The 16,668-nt window shown below is 34.9% G+C and overlaps 1 long non-coding RNA gene across 1 annotated transcript in view; it reads left to right on the forward strand.

The window, feature by feature from the left end:
* Window positions 1-324: 324 nt before the first annotated feature.
* Window positions 325-16,668, forward strand: part of LOC107545512 (uncharacterized) — a 475,896-nt gene continuing 459,552 nt past the window's right edge. The window contains exon 1 of the long non-coding RNA XR_001604041.2: window positions 325-371. This is a non-coding gene — a long non-coding RNA (uncharacterized LOC107545512). The remainder of the gene's footprint in view (window positions 372-16,668) is intronic.

Here is a 16,668-nt window from a genome sequence, read left to right on the forward strand (position 1 = left end):
GAGATAGGAGAAGAGGGGTAAAAGGGAGAATATGCAGTGTATCTGTAATAATTTCAACAATAAAATACATTTTTAAAAAGTTAAGAATTGTATTTATTGTTTAAATATTATTGGTTATGATATTTTTACATCAGGAATCCTTTTGATGGTATTATTTCTTAGCTTTAATGAGATAATTTCATTAATCTATAAAGTACCAGTTGTGCTCTCTTTCTTCACCCCATCAGTTGATTTACTTTTGGCATCACATAATTGGCAAAACATGAATTCAAAATGTGTTTCCCATTTTTTTCCTTTCAGGGGAATCTTGAGGAGTTTGATACTTTTCAACCTCCAGTCATCAACCATCTTGTGGGAAAGGCTACACATTGGTGAGTGTCACTCATTCTAATTCCTCTTTCTGAAGTTCAGTTCAATAAAATCTATGACCTGATTGTAATATGGAATAAGCAGGATTAAAGGCATATCAACATCTTGGTTTGCTAATTAGAAAGTGACTTTTTTTTCAAACAAATTTATACCTTTAGGATTTTGTTCTTGTTTTTAAATACTAATAAGAGTGCAATTAAAATCTACATATTTAAAGTTAAAATTATGTGGCGAACATAAAATTAAAATTATGTAGAGAATGAAAACTAGTATTTTTCTTAAAAATCTAAGATTGTGGTGGTATTGCTTATAGGTAATTTTTTAAATATTGTATTCATTGATACCATGGCCCATAAACAATAGTTGAATGAGCATCCATGAAGGTGTCTGAAGCTTCAATCAAATAAAAGCTAATAAATGCTATTAGTTCTGGTAATACATACTTCTTATTTTGTATATTGAAATTCAATTTTAAAGTTAATTCTTATGTATTTTTATGGTATTAATTCAAATGCGTGCTTTTTTGCTTCAGCTTAGTTTTTTATCTGTTACCTGTAAATAGCATTAGTGTATCCTGGTATTGTGTTTATGAACAATCCTCCCCTCAGTCAATCTCTCTCTCACACACACACATATACTCCATTACTCATTCATTAAACACATTCACCATTAGTTAATCTGAACTTCCCTAAACTATAGTTTTTGAGGCACTTCTCACACCCTCACGTGCTTTAGTGCTATGATCTCTGCATGTTTTTGATGAAATATTCCATCATTTAAAAAATTAATATGCTTTCAGCCCTGGCTGGTGTGGGTCAGTTGGTTAGGGTGTGAGCTTGTACAGGACGCAGCTGATCGATGTTTCCCTCTCACATTGGTGTTTCTCTCTCTCTCTCCCTCTCCCTTCCTCTCTCTCTAAAAATCAATTTTTAAAAAAATCTTTAAAAATTTAATATGTGCTCAAATATATGTACATTATTTATAAACTAAATGAACTTACTACTATCTTTATAGCTAAATCAAAAAACAATAGTAAACTGTAAAACGTAGACAATAGAAATTTTAGAAGATACAAAAACAATATATATGTATAAAAGTTATAGTGGAACTTTGAGAACCACAGTTTTAGAAATCCTCTGCTTTCTCCTATATCTATTAACTCTCAGGAGATGTAATGGACACTCAAAGACTTAAGAAAACTTATTTTAATTATTAGATTGAATAGATATACTTACTACATGTGCAAGTCAGCAAGTGTGCTTATACATTTATATACACAAATGTGTGTGCATATGGTTGATGTGAAAGGGATTGGTTGGGTCAAGAGTTTAAGGTGACTTACAGTGGCACCTGTGATCTTAACTGAGTATTGCCCCTCTGGAAAGCATCAGGAGTAAAATAATGCTGAAGAATTGTTGTAGAGAACCAAGGAGCCAAATTTTTAGAAGTGACACCCTGTGTCAATGGAATACCTCCAAAGATATCTTGCCAAGTTGATATCTTGGCAAAGCAGATTCACGCCATTTATGGTCACCGTACAATAGAATTCCTTAGTGATACATACGCTGGCCAGCTTTTTTCTCAGTAGGGTCCTCAGTGGTGGGCCACCAGATGTGATACTATAAGGAGAACAGAGGAAGATTGAATGGTTATAGTAAAAATTATTTACACCTAAATTTGCTTCTGCTTGTGTGAACCAATAATCCTATAAGAGTTATTTTTTTCAATGTATGAGATAACTTCCTTTGACTGTTGAGTATAAACAAGAGTTTCCCACCCCTAAGCCTTACAATAGGACCTCACATTTTAAAGTCTTAGCTCAAATCTGAAGCCAGACAAGGAGGTGGTGAGATGTTAAATATCAAATTCAGGACTTTCCAGACAAGCCCCCCTTTATTAAATCTTTAATATAAAAGCCTTTGCAATTGCTGGTTCCACTTATTTGAGGCCTTTTCTAATTCAAGAACCTAGTACTCACTGCTAAACCAGTTAGGAAGCAATTTAAATGCTCTGTTATCCTGGAACCAGTCCTCCATCTCTTAGTTTTGAAAGTCTCATGCCGAATACCTGGCTGAAATAAGGGTATAGTGCATCTACATCATTCCTTTACTCTGCCAGGCTAGTTAAGTCTGTCAGTTTTTTTGTAAAAAAGTGGAATAAAGTGATGCTTATCTGGCAAGTTCAGTGAATCCTTAATGCCTCTTATTTATTATGGCTTTCTCTATAGCCCAGCCAACTGATAATTCATTTAAATTTAATGATATTGTGTGGATCAATTTCTGCCACACTAAGTCATAGCATACAAAATCTAGCTTGTCTTAAAACAACAACAAAAAACCACATTTTTATCTGCATTAAGCTCTCTGTACTTGAGTCCTAGGATTTGTCCATAGAGGGAAAGAAAATACAAGCAGAGCAATCACTTTTGCTGTTTCATTTTGGATAGACTATATCATTCTCTGTGTTTTGTGTAACCAACCACTTCATAAATGTTTCTGAGTTGTCTGCTTTAGCCGAGAAAAAAAAAAAAGTTTGGTATCTTTCTGAACACAGATGAAGATTTAAGCAGCTTTGTACTCAAAGTTGCTGGTGAGAGATCACAAACCTCAGAATCTAAGTGGGGACAAAAAGAGACTTTGCTTGGGGCGATGGGCACGCGATGCAGAGTGCAGATGATGTTTTATTGAGTTGTACACTTGAAACCTGTATGGTTTTGTGAAACAACGTCACCTCAATAAATTCAGTTAAAAAAAAGAAAAGAAAAAAGAAAACAAAGGTGAAGATATGGATGTTAACATAACAAGTTGCTTGGTTTGTCTCTTCACTGAATAAACCATGTGCCATGTTCAAGACACAGGGACCCACTGTTTAAATTTTCAGGAATTTCTAACTGGAATTTCTTTAATTGTATGAGTTTTAACCAAGGGAACACTCTTCCTTTTCTTAACCATCACCAAACTATTAAAATATTTAACTTTTTTTTGCCCTGTGTCTTCCTTTTTACCAGCTCTCCCTCCCAAAAGTTAATATTAGCCCCGTAACCTCTATGGAGAAACAGAAGAGTCTCTTTATAGTCCATAGCTTTCATGGTTCAGCTCATCTACTCTTGTAGCTTCAAAGATTATTTATATCTAATGACATTCAAATTGATATGTCCTTTTAGGGTCTCATTCCTGAGAACCAAATCAACATATCTGTTTGATAACACATTAATTTCTCAACTTCCAAGGTGTTAAATTAGAACTCAAAGTGTTTTCCCACAAACCTGCTTATGTCTTTCCCAACCCAGTGAGTAGAAGTACCATCTATCCAGTTTCTCAAAAAGATATCTGGGAAATATGTTAGATTCCTTTCTTACCTTCTCACCTCTCTTATTATATCACTCATGAAGTCTTGTTAATGCCACCTCTGGATAGATGGGAAATGTTACAGGAAATAAGAAATACTATTTTATATATATGTGTGTGTATATATATATATACATATATATATATATGCCATTTTGAAATGCTTCGGTGGAAACTAAATGCATTAAGAGAAACAAAATGCTCATTGTAGTTTAAAACAAGGGCAAAGGGTAATTTATCCCCAAGTGAGGACAAATACCAAAGTATTTTATAATTTAGTTCATTGTATTTTTACTGTAAACGCCAATCTCTTTAACTTTATTTTATTTAGCATTTTTTACACATAAATATATATGCATGTATATTTGTAGAACCATTGTATCATTTCCCAATAACCCTGGCGAGTTTAATGCTCCAAAGTTTTCATTATGTGATAACATCAGTGAGGGGGGGAAAAAACCCTTGTATCATTACCATATATTCACATAAAAATGCTTCCACATGTAGTGATCAAACATATATACTCTTTTCTAATTCTTTTAAATTTAATAGAACATCTAACATACATTTGACCGAGTACTAACCTTGCTTTAATACTCATGTACACAAACTTAGAACAGCCAAAAATATTGTTTGAAGATGCCTATGGACAGCCCCTCGTGTTACTGGGCTATATTTGTGAACTAGGCAATTGTTGTCCTGCCAACCTGGAGGACATATATCATCCATCTCTTTCTACCCCCAAATTTAATGCTTATACTTTTATCTCAACTGTTTTGACCATCATAATGAAAGATTTCATCCATTTGCTTAGTGTTTCCTTTTTATTAATGGAATAAAATATTTTGATTGACCTGAGAATATATCATAAAATTTATCATTCATTTTGTGTTCCAATGTCTATTTAATTATTGTAGACTTTTCCCCCAGCGTAAGAGTTTCAGGAATCTGACTCTATATTCCTATCAATGGCCAGAGTGAACTGAATTAATAGAAGGAATTGCCACTTTTTATTTATTCTACCAAGGCCGAATCTCCAGAGAAATGCTTCATTGTTGCAGACAACACATTCTCTGGTTTGCTGGCTGGCCTTAATGGGATGTTAAAATCGACTGGAGCAATTTCTCTGTCACCTGAGAAGCACGGTAGGCTTTGTGGTGTATTACAATTTTATAACCTTCTCATGTCTTTATAAAATTTTTACATCACAAAACCAGTGTCTTCCTTTGCTTCTGAGACCACAGCTTCCTTTTTCTGAGGAAACAGTTCTTGTAAATGTGCGATATGCCTGGAATCCAGGCAGCGCCACCGCAGTGGCTGTGTGAAAGCCACGACAGGTGATATCACATCTAGCAAGCAGTATATCGGAAGCGTGTTTGCATTTCCTCACAGTGCTGCTGCGCCCAGAAAACAGTGCCCCCTGGGGAAGGCGGCCTCATTCTTGCCAATGCCGTTCCGATGTTGAAGCACAGATGGTGGGATAAAGTAAACAAAAGCAACTTTATTTTTGATGACTATTGTTTATTTTAATCACTGTCAGAATAGATATTTCCCTGCCTCTTCAGAAACTCAGGCGGGCTCCCTGACTTTGTGGTAGCAGTGATGGTAGATGGTCCGCAACCCCTCCAGAACCTTAAAACACAGAGTGAGTTCATGGCCAGCCCCAGGAGTTCAAGATGAGGCCTCCCCCTGCCGTCTGGGCCATTTGCAGGCCAGTGGTTCAGGGAGCAGGGAGCAATCAGCTTCTGGCCTCTCTGTTCCCCGAGCCCCCTCCTCCCGCTCGCCAGGCAGCTCAGATGCTGAGCTTTGGGGCGTGTGAGAGAAGAGGCGGGGGCTCCGCACAGCTCTTAGTTACACAGTCCTGGCCTGGCCTCTAGGTCTCAGAAGCTGGGCTTTTTTCTCATTACCTCTCGTCATCTATTCAGGCTCTCTGGTCTCCCTTCTGTTACGATCTTTATCTCACCCTTTATATTTCTCAAGTGGGGAAGTTGAATTGTCCCCCAAACTGTAACACAGGTATTTTAAGCGCTAAATTGTTTCTTTAGAGTTACTCTTTTGACTTGGGATTAGTAGGTTTTACCAGAAAAAAAGTTAGTGTGGGAAGCTCATCGAACAGCTCTCTCCAAGGAAATCTTCTTCATATATTACACAATTTCTTATTTTCTCAATGTGAGTGAGGGATTTAAAAGATACTTAAATTGTAAGTTGCCTAAAATTTATCTAAATTTTGCATTTACTTGGATGTGCTCAGCCAAACATCCATTCCAATTTTCTCTTACACACACAAAGAAAGTCTGAGAGAAATATAAATTCTCTCATGATCAATATTGAGCCTTGAGAAAATCTAGTAAGCCAGTTTAAATCTGGCTGTCAAATAGTTTAGATTATGGTTATGTTCAGATATACATATTTTCATACTTATCATTGTCAGGTGAAATTGCTTAATAATTATAAAATTTCTATAAGGAATTGGAGAAAAGTGGAAACCTGTGAGCGGATCAGAAATGAAACATTTAGAACTAGTGAATTGGGACATCTGACTGATGTGCTGAATATAATATAACATTTTATCATTTCTTTAAAGTATTACATTATGAGAGTTAATTATGCAATTACTATAAAAGTGTTACGGGTTTGTAGTCATAAAAGGTTTATATTCTAAGGGACGTTATTTTTCTCGGAGCACCGGGCAGTCACCTGGAACAATAATACATAACAAAACAACAAATAAAATTTTGGGGGGAGAACTCCCTTCTAGGTTTGGAAACAGAATATACAAACATCTATTAATAAAATCTTATGTAACCTTACTCTGGAATAAATGTTAAAGGCATTAATTAAATATAAATGTTAATACTTCAAGCAATGATGACAGATGCTTATCACAATTTAATTACATATTACTAAAATATCTTCCATCAATTATATCTCGTGACAGTGAAAATGCAAATGTTAATTTTATAAAACATTTGAAAATTAATTTAAAATGATCAAGCAGACATTGAATTATCAATATAAAAGTAAAGGAAGTATACATACATGGCCCAAAATAAATTATATTCTTTTTAGTTAAAACTAAAATAATTAGAGCATACAAATTAAAGCTCTCATTATGAAAAATGTATATTTGAAACAATTCCTGACCATTATTTTGCAATATTACTTTGTAGCAGAAAACATTAAAGCAGTATTTTGCTGAGGAGTGAGCACAGGCATTACTAACCCTCCTACCCCCTTTTTTAGCAATTAAGTGCATCTACAGCATTTTTACTCAGGACCTAACTTTCAATGCAAAGTATAGTGATAGCGTGGGAGAGGCTAGTAACGCAATCTTAGGATTTAAATAATAAGAATAAGAATATAGTTTTTGGATAATTCTGTAGCAACTCTCATAGTTTATCAGGAAAAAAAAAAAAAATGTGTTCAGTTTGAGGCCTGACGATAAAATACCTGAGGGATCACTTGAACAGTCTGCAAGAAAGAATAGCAGTGGAGATGAAAGTTTGTGAAATATTTAAAGGTGAAAACATAGAGTTAGATTTATTTAGAGAAAAGAGACAGGGTTTTTCTTTCTTCAACTGCATGGTAAATGATGTGCTGATTTGATTTTGTTTCCCTGAGAACAAACAAGAGTCTTGGTTTTTAAACGTATAACCCCCATTCCACAGGCACATGCACCTATGACAGGGCTGGAGGGGCCCAGGCTTGATTCTCAGGGAAAGCCCTGAAGTCTCCTCTACTAGACAAGTTTGTAGGAAGATTGAGGCATAGCTGAAGTATGGCTTTTCTTCTGTATGGAAACAAGAGATGAAATGTCTGACAATCCTCTTTTTTAGGGGATCAGTGTATAGAGTATTGACTTCTGTGATGAAATATAAAAAATTGAATGGAGAACTTTTGAACCATTGTGGTTTCTGATCTCTGAAGAAAATTTTAGAATTGTATATATTGCTTGCTATAAATTTAAAATAATTAGCCTTACTTGGATTATAACAGTAATGCATTTATATATATTTTAGTGATTTACAAAAATATAATTAAGGTATCTTTTACAGTAATGTCATAAGCTTTAATGTAGGTATTTCCTGTATAAATAAATAGGCTAAATATTATTTTCACTTTATTTTAACTTTTAAATTTTAGACAAAGTGTATTCTTCTAGCATAATATTATTTTCTGAGACAAAACACTATTCCATCCAAGGACAGCTTTATATAAAGCCAGTATCAGATTTGGGGGAGGGGAAGTATAAAAATACTGAGACATAAAACATGTTAAAGGAACAACCTAATTATAACCATATAATTCAATGAGCTTTCTATTCTATAATAGTGAATTATTGAGAACAGGAAAACAATTAATGGAAGAAATCACTTCTAAAATAGGAATTTGGTATTTGGCTCTAGTTTATTTTATTCATTCTAGTGGCTAAAATAAAGCTTAGTCAATATAAAACTTAATTGCTGTGCAGTCCACATAAACTGCAATAGATTAGTTTAATGATTTTACCTATAGTTTAAAATGAAATACCCAGTATATAAAACTTATGCCAAGTGGTTTTAACGTGTGCAATACAAATAAGTGCCTGTGGCTTACTTCCTTGCAGTTATTTCCGGAACTAGGTAGCAATATTCTTGTCAGGCAGCATCCAGACAGAAAAGGAAAAATAATCCTCCATAACTTCCATTCAGCAAACATTTATTCATTGTCCGCTACACATACCAATAAAGTAGAATGCTGTACATGGGAATAGCATATCAGAACCAACTAAGAGATGTGAGACCCAAATGCCTTAAACAATAGGGGTTTATCATCACACGTAGCAGCAAGTCAGGGCGCACACATTTCTGGGTTTGTTCTGTGACACACATCATGGAAGAGTCAGGAAAGTTCCTCCTTGTAGCTCTGCCTTCTTGAGTCCATGGACTTTCATTCTCAAGTTCATTCCTTCAAGGACATAAGTTGACTTAGCTGTGCATGTCTGATTTTCTAATGCCTGACACCTTCTTTAGGCAACCTCACTGTGGACTCTGTCAAGTGCCACCGACCACATTTGGGAAGCAGCACTGCACGGAAAAGTACCTCACATTTTCACATTATAGGTGAGATGGATCTATCAGAAGACCTGTGCCTATGGCGAAGGCCAGTGGCTGTTAGGTGAGCAACCAGCAATGTTTGATACAAGAGGCATAAGCAAATTGCTGTGATTTACACAGTTTATAAGAACCTTATTGGTGTATATAAGTCTAGAAAGACTTCACAGAGGGGATAATACTTGTGACAGAAAGGATGATTAAGTTTTCAGGTAAAGTAAGTGGTCCCTAAGTGGGTAGGGAAGACAAAAATCATAGGCTTCTGCAGTTATATTGATATTTAGGAATTCACATCTATTTCTCAGAATATTATTGTGGTATTATAAATGTGAAAATAAAACAGATATATTTCTAAACTAGAGAGATTGGGACAAAATCATTGTTTCATTTTTATCAGAAAAAGAAGAAAGCCCACGTAAACTAGGAGCATTTAAAAAATATTTAATTATAAAATGTGTCCTCCTTCAGAGTAGGAAGTATTTCATCTTATCAATAAATCTTTAACTTCTTTGAATCACAAAATTAAGATGATGATAACCTCAGTCTTTATATTCAACATCTGAAGCTGAACTCAATAGAAAAACATTAAAATGATTGTGTCGAGCATTATTAAAAACCCTTCATGTGTATGAGTCTTTATATCCGTTAACTCATAGTGATACTAAGAAGGTACTATTGTTTTTTCCCATTCTACTGGTTAGAAATAGCAAAACAGGACCTATCAGAAATTGGACACTTTCAAATTTTTAGTTTCTCATTTAAATCTACCCCTTAGGAAGCATATTGAGAGATATCTGTGGTTTGGAATAAAACTAGCCTCACAGTCTAAATGATTTCAAATAGTATTTCCTTTAGGGAACTTACTCGATACCTCAAAAATTTATATGAAACCAAATATTTTTGTAAAAATAATGCCCCAGTGTGGTGATTGCCAGAGGTAAAGGAGGGTGGGAAGAAGCAGAAGAGGGCAAAGGGGGGTAAATGGTGGCCCTGAGAGACTTGACTTTGGGTGGTGAGTGCATGATGCAGTGTGCAGATGATGTGTTATAGACTTGAACACCCGAAACCTGTATGGTTTTATTGACCAGTGTCACCCCAATAGATTCAATAAAAAATTTATAAAAATAAAAATGCCCCTAAAGTGCTTTGCATATTAACCATGTGTATATTGGAAATACAATTCTTAAAACAGTTACATCTCAGACTAGTGCTATTTTTAATAATAAACATCTTCAAAAACTTAGAAATATAAATACTTTATCTGATGTTTTAGTCACATGAGCTACAGAAACTCTCATTCATTGCTGGTGAGAATGAAAAATTACACAAGCAATTTTGCAAGACAGCTTGGCATTTTCTTACAGAAGTAATCATACTCTTATACAATCCAGCAGTCATGCTCCTTGGTATTTGGCCAGAGGAGTTGAAGACTTAAGCTAAAGACATATCTACACAAGAACTTGAATGTGGATGTTTATAGCAGCCTTCTTTATAATTACCAAAACTTGGAAGCACCTAGATGTCCCTCAGCGGAGAATGGATAAATAAACTATGGTATATTAAGACAATAGAATATTTTTAGTACACACACACACACACACACACACACACACACACACAATCTATTAAGCCACAAAAAGGTATGGAATAAACTTAATTTCACCTTACTAAGTAAAAGAAGCCAACCTGAAAGGCTGTATACAGTATGGTTCCAACTATATGGCTTTCCAGAAAAGGCAAAACTATGGAGACGATGAAAAGATCAGTGGCTGCCTGGGGTTAGGAAGAAGGGAGGACTGTTAGGACGGTGCAAATTCTCTCTCTCTCTCTTTGTAAATTTTTAAAAAATATATCTTTATTGATTTCAAAGAGGAAGGGAGAGAGAGAGAAACATCAATGATGAGAGAGGGTCACTGATCAGCTGCCTCCTGCACGCCCCCAACTGGGGATCGAACCCGCAACCCAGGCATGTGCCCTGACCGGGAATCGAACCCCAGTCGCCTGGATCCTAGGTTGATGCTCAACCGCTGAGCCATGCTGGCTGGGCTCTCTCTCTCACTATTTTTAAATCCTCACTCCAGGATATGTTTATTGATTTTGGAGAGAGAGGAAGGGAGGGGGGGCAGGAGGGAGGGAGAGAGAGAAACATGGGCCAGTTTCTTCCAGTATGCGCTCCTACCAGGGATCTAACCTGCAACCTAGGGATGTGCCCTGATTGTGAATCAAACCCGCAACCATTTGGTGTACAGGAGGGTGACCCCACCAACTGAGTCACCCAGGCAGGGCAAACTCTTTTCGGTCAGGCAGCTGCTGCTGGCCTTAGCGGTGCCCTCCTGCCCTTCCTCCACCCACTCTTCCTCCCCTTTCTGTCTCCTCTTCCTCCTACTACAAAAATAATAATTTTAGCAGATGCCTCATATAACGTATAAACCACTTAGTGCTTCAGACAGCGTACTGTACTTTTACATATTCTTTTATTTGGTTAATGTAAGAAACATCTAAACCTGTAGGGAGTTTTTACAGGAGTTCATTGGAGCCAAACTGATGGCATATGCCAGGGAGCAGGATCGCACATGCTCAGGAGAATAACAGGTTTGCAGCTGCTTTTGCGCATTTGAAATTAGGGAGGGAATGTAAGGAAGGTTCCATGGAGGTGGAAGAGAGCAAGGTGGGAATTGGATTACAGGATAGGTAACAAGATTATGTGCTTTCTTGAGGGTGGTTATGGCTTATTTCAAAGGCGCCTTAACCTAGATGTGCACACGCATACACACACACACACACACACACACACACACGCACAAAATGGGCAGGGTTTTTTCAAAGCAGAAATAAACCCTTTACTAAAATGTTATATCCCTGGGCCTGACTACCCACCATGACCTGCCCAGTTAGGAATTTCTGATCAGATCACCCTGAGAGGTTACCTTCCATAGAACTCCATTTTTCATCCACAATTTAATGCCTATAATAATCCTTTGAGATACATACTATTTTCACCATTTTTCAGTTGAGAACAATTTAAATTTTAAAAAGGTTAAATAACTTTACTGAAATCTGAGTTAAATGCCTTCCACTAATTTTTACTAACTTCATGCCACTCTGGTCCCAGAGATCTATCTTTTCCCAAGTCAAAGCTTTTCAAGATATTTGTCCACTGGGCTTGCCTACCTCTCCAGTTTTATCTCTTACATTTCACTTCAAACTTTCCTAATTTCAGTCTCCTCTATCTCTTATAAGCATGATAAGATGAGTCCTTCCTCAAAATCTTCTATCACCATATACTTTCTTATCTATAATGTCCGTTTCTTCACCTGCCTAGTCGAATCATATCTGCCCGGAGATCAAGCTTTTTAGCACTGCTGCGGAACCTTCCTTTTTCTTCCAGGAAGTTCTCTCTTCTGAAAACCTTTATCACTAAATATTGGTAGAAAAGAGAAGAGAGCCAAAAGCTTACAATTATTGAGTATATGTCATTATTCTAGCATGATGTTTAATTAAGATATTTGGCTCCAGAATCAAATACTTGAGGCAAACACACACACAAACAAAACTTTCCTCAACTTATTATTGTCAGTGTGAACTTGAGCAATAACCTCTCCTAACTTTGTCTCAGTTTCTCATCTAGAAAATGAACTAATAGAATTACATACCCCATAGAATTTTGTGAGTATTAAAAGACATAATATATGTAAAGTACCTGGCATTATAATGTACAGAAATTGTACAGTGATCCTTATTTTAGGGTTGTGGCTAGGATTTACTTTACTTCTTTATTTTCTTTATAAAAAATCGAATTTCCTTTATATTTCTCTTGTGTCTTATGAAACCTCAGAGCTCAGTTGTCAATTGACTGCAGTTTCATTTTTAGCAGTCCCCAAAGGTTTTCTTTCACAAAGAAGCACGATTAATTTGAATATGAGATATTTTTACATAGACACTTTGATTTTGTGTTACGGTGCATGACTTTGTCCTATTGCCATGGCTTTGTTGACTAGTTAAATATTTATCTAACATAACAATAATTATAATCTGTAAGTCAGGAGCTGTTAGAACACATATTTTTGTTTCTGACAAATTCAATTAGAGGCATTTCTAGCTAACCCAGTCAAAAAGCAGCTAAATTCTGAAAGGTCATTTCTGAATTATTTTTACCCATAATCATTTCCCAAGCCATTAAGCTGATAAAATCCAACTGAAACTGAAAACCATAAAAGTAAATTATAGAAAAGCTGCCCAAGTGGTCCTGAGAGTTCCATACATGTGAGCAAGACACTTGTCTACAGAAATGACTTCAACTGGATTACCTATGATGGAACTGCTCCAGTAACTATTATGTGGCCATTACCAGCTATAGAGCCCATATCACAGACATTTTAATTAATCATCCCCAAGCAATCCAATGAGGTGAAGTACTAACTGAAGCAGTTTTTAAATGCACCCGTAAAATGGGTAGCAAGTCTCTTGAATTTTAAGGGGGAAAGAACACAGATAAATATAGAAATAATCATGCTCTTTAATCACACCAGAGGTCTTTTGTTATAGTAGAGATTGATGTGAAAAATCAATCAACTATTAAAAAATAAGTCTCTATCGTATTATTCTAAAGGAGGATTAAAAAATTAATTTATTCCAGCCAGGCCAGTGTGCTCAGTGGCTGAGCATTGACCCATGAACCAAGAGGTCACTGATTTGATTCCCAGTCAGGGCACATGCCTGGATTTCAGGCTCGATCTCCAGTAGGGGGTGAGCAGGAGGCAGCTGATCAATGACTCTCATCATTGATGTTTCTGTCTCCCTTCCTCTCTCTCTAAAATTAATAAAAACATATTTTTTAAAAATACTAATAAAACTTCTTTAACAACAAACAAAAAAACAAAAAAATTAATTTATTCCAAATAAAATTGTCTCTCCTTCTTTGTCTCACCCTTTATCAACTTATTTCATGTCTTATTTCTCATCTGTAAATCCAGATTCCTTTTGATATTTATAATTTGTTGAAACTGTCCCTTTTTAAGTGAAATAGACTGAAATAAAGCAGGTTACATATGAATAAAATTTAATGTTGTAATGCAATGTATTATTTCTAGAGCAGATAATATTTTATTATACCCCTAAGTCTTTAGAAAATAAAGGTATAAATACATCAGTAACTCTAAAAGTCAAATCTGACATAGATTGATTTATGGCCATTGAATTTGGTATATACAATTAACAGTTTGCATAGGAAGTGTAAAAAAATGAATGTAGAATTCCTTCTGGAAGACAATGGAGAAGTGAAAAGACAATGGGTTTTGTAGCCTAAACACCTGAATCAGATTTCAGCCTTGGCAAATTACTTAGCCTCCCTGAGTCTTCCTTATCCATGAAGTAGGAACACCATTTTATAATGATGAAAGGATAAATCCTTTAGGAAAATATAGCAACTGTAAAATACATACACTTAACAACAGAACATAAAAATACATAATGCAAAAACTGACAAAACTGAAGGGAAAAAATAAATCTTTCAATATTAATAATTTAAAATGTCAATACCATATGTGGAATCTAATGAACAAAATAAACTGATGAACAAGATAGATCCAGAGACATACAGTAGAAGCATGAAACAGACTGACAAATCTTAGAGGGAAGGTGGGGAGAGGGGGATAGATTAACATAATATGCATATGCATATATGCATAACCCATGGACACAGACGACAGTGGGGCGAAGGCATGGGGGGAGGGGTACAGGGTAGAGGGGATCAATGGGGGGAAAAAGGGAACATTGGTAATACTTTCAACAATAAAGATAAATTTAAAAAAAAATAAAGTGTTCACACACACAAAAATAATAAAATAAAATGTCAATACCATGTTTTCAATATTGAAAAGACAACTGGGAAGAAAATCAACAAGGGTATAGAAGACTTGAATAACAATATAAACCGTATCTATAGAAAAACTACATGCAATAATAGCAAAATAGAGACAGGTAACAGCTCCTACGCATAGAATGAATCAATTAAATGGCAAAGGCAAGCCTTAGATATTGCAGTACTGCAGTAAGAGTGTTTTTCGTAATATCGCTAATTACTATTTTCCTTATAGATGTCCAAGGATTTGTGGATCTTAGATAGAACTAAAAACATGGAACAATTATTATGAAAACAAATATATTTTCCCTTAACATGGCATTAACCTTAAAATATCAAAAAAATTTTGGTAAAGTAAATATCGTTGACAAATAAGTTTTTATTATAATGCACGGATTGTGTACAGACATTATTTCTAACCAATTTTTAATCTGGAGAGAAAGCTAAGATCTTACATATCAAATGCTATAATGAAAATCTCCATAACTTTATTTAATATTTTAACCAAAACATTTTTCATATGCTTGGCCATTTAGATGACTTACTAAGACAATTTTGGGCTGTCTTACTTCTCTTGAAAAAGTAATTTAGACATGGAAGAGATGGATAGCACTGGCATGGAACCATATTACCAGAAGCAATTCATGTAATTATATGTTTCAGCTCTAATGCAATACAAATTAATGCCCAAACTTTCTAGATGGCCTTCTGTCCTATGTAACTGGCGGCCAAAGACAAATAATTCAGAACAATTCTTGGTAGCCTGTTCTCACTGTTATAATCAAAAGATTGTTTGTTCTTCCTCAGTACTACTTTTGTTCTAATTTAAGTTATTTTTCTTTATGAGATGATCTTCTATAGAGATAGAGAAAAAAATCCATTTATAATTTTTTAATATTTTAAAAGCATAACCCAAGTTTTTCTTCTATTTTCCTTCTATTTTTTTCAAGAAGATAAGCTAAAAAATAATAATAGTACAAATAAAGTAAGCTGATGTGTTTGATGTCAGTGCATTAAAAGTTTATGTAGTTTGGTGCAGAAATATGGATTATAGGCCCAGACAAAACTGCATGTAAATCTTGGACCAGATCATGTCTGACTATAAGTTCTTAAAGAAGTTAAACTCTTTGAATTTTAATATTATACAAAAACAAAAACACACAGAAATGATTACCTCTTCCTTAGAATGATGTTGAGAAGTTTAAAAACAGTGGAGGGTATATTGTGGGTATTTGTTACATTAAAATTGTTGCTATTATAACTAATATATCAGCAACAACATCATTATTTTGGAAAATGATTTAGAAAGCAGTAATTACCACTAAAAACCAAAATGCAACTGTTGACAATGAAAAAATTCAGAATAAATAACCTTGCTTCTTTCTTTTAATAAGCTATTAGACCAGTCTATAGAATGGAAGTATATTGTCAAAAGAATATACCTTGATTGTAGCAAGTCTTTAGGAAGCCTGGTCTGGTATTTTGTGGAAAGGAGAGAGCTATACTGGATGAATGGTAGGAAGTATGGAGGAATTCCTACTTAATTCAGTAAAAAAAATGTTACTCTGATTATTGGTTCCATGAAAGGGAAAATAGTGCCTGACATAGGGACTCAAAGTTATCACGATATCAAAATGATGATATACCACATTCATCATTCTACAGATAGATAGTTCCATGTTAAAATTATTATAATCAGCTTTGTAATTCAAATGGCTTTAAATGGAATTATTTAAAATAATTCTAAAACATATGACCAAAGGTAATTTTTACTTATGTACACACATAAGATTATGCAAACATTAACCTTTAAAGTAAACAAAGAAATGCCAATTACTTTTATTTCTCATCTTGATTTCATGTATTTTTAGTTTGATCCCCATACCAGTTTTGTTCAAATCTTCTTACATCACATGGATTAAGTTCTCTTTTCTAATTCTTCTCCCTCTAGGGTATGTAAGGCAGCAAATGACAGCTCTTTGGCCAGCTTGGCTTGTAT

This window comes from Miniopterus natalensis, chromosome 12 (assembly GCF_054644295.1).
Source record: "Miniopterus natalensis isolate mMinNat1 chromosome 12, mMinNat1.hap1, whole genome shotgun sequence".
Classification (NCBI taxonomy): Eukaryota; Metazoa; Chordata; class Mammalia; order Chiroptera; family Miniopteridae; genus Miniopterus; species Miniopterus natalensis.